The 6000-nt window shown below is 45.8% G+C and overlaps 1 protein-coding gene across 1 annotated transcript in view; it reads right to left on the reverse strand.

Annotated features, from left to right (window-relative positions):
* The window catches only part of CPQ (carboxypeptidase Q), a 597449-nt gene extending 591714 nt beyond the window's left edge, over positions 1-5735 (reverse strand). The window contains exon 1 of the mRNA XM_066266010.1: positions 5587-5735. The gene's annotated coding sequence lies outside the window, so the exon portion shown is untranslated. The remainder of the gene's footprint in view (positions 1-5586) is intronic.
* Positions 5736-6000: the final 265 nt, after the last annotated feature.

Raw genomic sequence — 6000 nt, forward strand, 5'->3', positions numbered from 1 at the left:
TTGCCAGCTTGAGCGCGGACTCATCTGGTTTGAGCAAAGCTCACCATCTTGAGCCCAAGGTTGCTGGCTTGAGCAAAGGGTTACTCAGTCTGCTGTAGCCTCCTGGTCAAGGCACATATGAGAAAGCAATCAATGAACAACTAAGGTGCCGCAATGAAGAATTGATGTTTCTCGTCTCTCTCCCTTCCTGTCTGTATGTCCCTGTCTGCTGTCCCTCTCTCTGTCTCCCTCTGTCTCTGTCACAAAAATAAAAAATAAAAAGATTATGTAGTCTCTCATAAAATCCAAATAGCATGGCATTGAAGGGCCTTCACACTCTGGCCTCAACCTCACAAGGCCTCTCTACAGAAGCTGTCTCTTCCTGGGAGTGCCAGTTCGCACTTCCTTCCTTTTCCTTGCCAATGTACTGTATAGTTCTTTCTGCTAGGCCAGGCATGGCCAACATAGGGACCAAGGGCCGCATCCGGCCCACATAATGAGTTTATGCGGACCACGGTTAAATTTTTAATATTCTCTGCTACTTTAAAATCTCAGCTACTCAGAAGCGGAAGCGTCTTTGATTATTAGAAATAGAGATATTTAAGAAGATAGTGATAGGCGGAAAAAAATTCCGCGTGCAACTAGACTAATCTAGGGTTAACTTCCAATAACTGGTTGAATGGATTCGTGATACTTGTTTTTTTTAAAAATTCCATTATAAAGATTTACAACTTTTGTACTCGTCTGTACTTGATATGAACTGTTTGACGTTTAGTGGCGATGTGAAACCCACATTCTTTTAGGCGGAGTTTGCCAGTGCGCACCCAAGGTCAAACAATTCGTTATTTCTATGGTCAAGTGTGCTGAATCAAGTGGCATTGTAGCATAGACAACAGCTGCAGTTGATAACTGAAAACGTGTCCAGGCTGTTTGTAAAACAAAATAATTGTTTTATTTGCGATATAACCCCTTCAAGCTCATTCTATTAATTAAATATTGTTTCAATTGATTTCGATACAGTTTGGATATTTATACGATATGTAACTATATTTTTATTAAAATAATATTGTATATTAAATTTTTTTAACTCATTTACATTTATTCATAAACAAATTATATAATAAAATTTTGTTTACTTAAACGAATCTTTTTTGTATTTAACATTTTTTAATTTTAATATTTTGTCCAGCACGTGAAAAAAAGTTTTCTTTCTAATTTGGCCCAGGGGCAAAAACTGTTGGCCACGCCTGTGCTAGGCACACCTTTCTCCCTTCCCTTGGTTCTTAGGCTTCAAAATCCACCTACTCTGTACTCCTCAGTGAAGAGTCTTCCTCAGCTGTACTCACACCTCTCTCCTAGGAGAATGAGTGGCCACTACTTCCACATCACCCATGGTACAATTTGTGAATGAGTTATTTTCCTTTCTGATGTAAACTCAGTATCTCATTCATTTTTATCTAGCATATAGTATACACTCAAAAAATGGCTACTAAAATCAATATGTGCTGAATAAAATAACTGAAGAAACATTCCAGAGATCCAGAAGCACACCAGTTCTACTTCCATGCTGCATTCAAGAAACAGGGCTCGGGAATAAAGAGAAAGGACTAATAATCTGGCTGTGGCAAACACATGAATGGGCTGTTTGTTTTTAAAAGCTAAGTGGTTTAAAGAGGATAGGGAGGGAAGAAAGTACATTTTAAAGTTCTAGCTCCAGGGAAAGCAATAAAAATTGTTGCTCTAATGTTTTTTTCATAAATTGTGAGCAATGAGGAGGTCTATTTCATCACACCAGCCTTCAGGGCATAAAATTTCAGTCTCCTGAGTTAAATCAAACCGGTATTAGCTCTCAGTTTTTCAGGCAGCCACAATTGGTCTCCGCCTTCCATGAGGATAAACTTGACTGACAAAGAAGAAACAAAATAATTTTCCACTTATTTTATTAGCCTCTCTTTTGTACTTGTCGATTAATTATCAGAATCCTGAAAACTTGTCTTGCATTCTTGTCCCTAGATACAGGGATGCAGGCATTGTACCTTTTCTACATTAAGAGTTGTCATTTTTATAAAGAAGTTCGTTTGTGGCCCTGGCCGGTTGGCTCAGTGGTAGAGCGTCGGCCTGGCGTGCAGGAGTCCCGGGTTCAATTTCTGGCCAGGGCACACAGGAGAAATGCCCATCTGCTTCTCCATCTCTCCCCCTTCTCCTTCCTCTCTGTCTGTCTCTTCCCCTCCCACAGCCAAGGCTCCATTGGAGCAAAGTTGGCACAGGCGCTGAAGATGGCTCTGTGGCCTCTGCCTCAGGCGCTGGAGTGGCTCTGGTTGCAACAGAGCAATGCCCCAAATGGGCAGAGCATCGCCCCCTGGTGGGCATGCTGAGTGGATCCCGGTCGGGCACATGCGGGAGTCTGTCTGACTGCCTCCCCATTTCCAGCTTCAGAAAAATACAAAAAAAAAAAAAAAGATTAAGAAGTTCGTTTGTGAGTGAACATAAGCATGTGCAGACATACAAAAAGATACATTTTTTTGGCATCATCAGGGAGTACAGGATAGTGGGCGTTGTATATTATATAACTTTATTGTATTTCATAGTGTAGATGATAATTTTACACTAATTTGAGTAACTGTAAATATTTAACATTAAAAAAAAGGTTAGGAGGCAGCACCTTATCAAGAACACCAAGCTAGCCCAAGAAACAACATTGCTCGGTACTCATAGTTCAAAGCCCCTAAGTGCCTGTCACTAATGACAGCTCTTGATGCCACCCATTTTATACTACCTAAATTGGTAAATCTGAACATGTTTACAATTAGAATGCATGTGCATCCAGGTCAAAGTATCGGAGTCTACCTGAGTCCCAATGGAATTCAATAATTTTCAAAATGATATAAAGACCAATTCTCTGTAATTCAATCTTAATTATTCTGCCCCTTGGTTCCCATCCTAAATTTACTTATCCACAATCAGCCAGAGTTTATATATAGATGTACTGGAACACAAATAGAGACCACATTCTCCGACATCACACACATTTTCCCTAGATTGTCTATCGTTTGGGAAGAAACCCTGCCTCCATTTGCCTGTGTTTTGAATACTAGACTCTCCCATTTTCTCAGCACTGTTTCTATATAGGAAAGTTCAGTAGGGATTACAATAGCACTTAGGTTTACACTAATTATTAAATGGAGCTACATGAGTAAAAAAATAAATATAACAGTGCTTGGTGAGCAGTCAGTCCCTCTTAAATATCAGGTTTGTTCCATTCCTTGTATGAACAACATATGATCCCATAACTGGTTCTTTGGGGAAAGAGTTCAAGAAAGTTGGGGTTTTTTTTACTAAACACCACATTTGACTTCACATCTCCCAATAGACTTGAAACAACTGAAGAGTGTAACATTAATTTTATTCAACTTAACATGTTAGGGGCTTTGTTTTTATTGAATATAGCATCCAAAATATTTTTTAATATGTATGTGGAATGAGTTTTTAAGTGCTTTGAAAAAATCTCTGAGGTCCTTCAGCTTCAAAATGTTGTGATCTATGATAACTAATCTTAAATGCATGCAAATTAATAGTGTTTCAATTCCCTGGATACATTAAAAGTATATGGTATTGTTAGGCTGGGATGCATAGAAAAGAAGTTAGACCCCCAGACTGGGAACCTGTGGTGATACAAAATAAAATCTTGCTCTCCTTTCTCCCCATCAGCCCAGAGCCTATTATTCTCATTTTGAGCTCCAAGGTCCTTTTGCAGTACATGTGGAGAGGAAGTGGAGTAAGTTGCAATTTGCAGAGAAGAAGGGAGGGCCACAATTGTACAGAATCCCCAAGCAAAGCAGCTGAACTAAACAGAATTCCACTAAATCACTGGAAATTTCATCTTTTATCCCTGATATAAGAGAGACTCCTAGAAGTCTCATTTAGTAAGGGGCCCCACCAAATCTCCCTCATCTTGTAGATTAACAAACTGAGAACTAAAGAGATCAAGTGACAAGTCCAAAGTCATCCAGCTTTACCAGACCCTGGGTCTAGACACCTAAGACTGATGCAGTAGTCAACTGTATTGAAGCAGTGTCAAACTATGTAACTTTCAAAGTGTCCACACACAGATAAATATCTCTCCTTTCCTCTCTGGAGTATAGTCAGCCTTCTTCAGTCACTCAAAATCAGCGTCTCAGGAAAATAAGACTCTTCATAATCCTGAATTCTTTTTTTTTTTTTTTTTTTCAGTGAGAGATGGGGAAATAGAGACTCCTTCCTGCATGAGCCCAACAGGGATCCACCTGGCAATCCCCATCTGGGGCTGATGCTTGAATCAACAAGCTATCCTCAGTGCCCAGGGCCAACGCTGGAACCAATAGAGCCACTGACTGTGGGAGGGGAGGAGGAAGAAAAGGTGGAGAGCTGGGGGAGAGAAACAGATGGTCACTTCTCTTGTGTGCCCTGCCTGGTAATCGAACCTCCGAGGTCCATATGCCAGGCTAAGATCTATCCACTGAGCAACCAGCCCAGGGCCATATTCCTGAATGCAAGAGAAATGTTTTACAAGCAAATTACTAAAAGCAGTCATGTGGTTCTACCTTCAGATTCACCCTTATCTCTCAAATATACATTAAATAATATTATGGTGACAATGCTTCTCCAAAGGTCCCATGCAGAAAACAAAACACAAGCAAGAACAAGCCTAGGCCTATTTTGTTTTAAGAAACACATATACGAAAATCTATCTAAATGTAAATACGAGGGGATGTTTCTGTGATTATTTTCTTTAAAACCGGCATAGAATAGTACTCCTTTAAAGTAGCAACACTAGAATAACTACATTTATGACTTTTCTGAAAACTATCTTCCAGAAGATAAATTGTAAGCGTGCGTCCCCTGTTTCCACTTCGTAAGTATTTGTATCCCTCACTCAGCTCTGCTCCACGTGGATTCGTTCACTGACTCATTTCCGAGTTCACCAGCTCAGCTCGAGGTCCTCACTCCTTCTGGCACTGAGTCCCCCTGAGGACCTGACCCTTTCGACGGGCTCTGCCCTCGGCCACCTTCGAGTGGAGCCTAGATGTCACCAAAAGTGAAAGTGCAACGAGAAAGCGGAAAGAACCTCAAGGGGGCCGGGATAAAGCACCCTGGAGGCTGGGGGGCTGGGAGTTTGCTGCAGACGGGGGAGCGGGAAGCTCCGGGGCGGCGGGAGGCTGGCCGGGGTGTGTGTGTGGGGGGACTGGCCAGGGGGAAGGGGTGCGGGGGGGTCTGGCTGGGGGGGGGACTGGCCGGGGAGTGGGGGGGGGTTGGCCGGGGGGGGTGCGGGGGAGCTGGCTGGGGTGGGGGGGACTGGCTGGGGGGGGGGCTGGCCGGGGGGCGGGTGAGGGGGGCAGGCACCGCCCAGTCTGCTCGCGGCGGTTCTCAGTCCCCTGCTCCCCCTGACACCCCGGGGCTCCCGCAGTTCTGAGCCCGATGCCTCTCTCGTCACGGAAGCCGCAGGCCGGGTCTCCCAGTGACCTCCCAGCCCCGTCCGTCCCGATTTAGGAGTCGCATCCCGGGGGCCAGGGCCGGCGCCGGCCTCAGCCCGCCCGCCCCCAGGCCCGGCGGGCCGGGAGGTGAACGCACCTGGTCCGGCTGCGGGGGCGGCGGCGGTGCCCGGCTCGCAGCCCGCCGTCAGCTCGGGCCGGTCACGCAGCTGTGCCCGCGGCCCTGCCCTGCGCCGCGGCGGGAAGGCGGGCCGGGAGGGGCCGGGGCGGGAACGACTCGCGGGGCCTCTGGGGGCCTGAGGGCGACAGGGCGACCCCACGGCTCTCAGATTCTGGGTTCTGGGAACTAGAGAATTGTGTGTCACTCTGGGTTCTGAGCCCCGTGGCCCTGCTCCTTTCTATGGGGTGCGGGGCTGGCGCGCCGCCCGCAGCCCCTCGCGGGCGCCTGGCTGCTGGGCGGCGGGGTGTGCAGCCGCGGAGCCGCTGTCAGGTGCTCTAATGAGCGGCGGTGCGGGCCGGGAAGCAAACGGCTGCGAAGCTGAAGGGAGAGTTT

The sequence above is a fragment of the Saccopteryx bilineata genome, chromosome 3, assembly GCF_036850765.1.
Source record: "Saccopteryx bilineata isolate mSacBil1 chromosome 3, mSacBil1_pri_phased_curated, whole genome shotgun sequence".
In the NCBI taxonomy this organism is placed as follows: Eukaryota; Metazoa; Chordata; class Mammalia; order Chiroptera; family Emballonuridae; genus Saccopteryx; species Saccopteryx bilineata.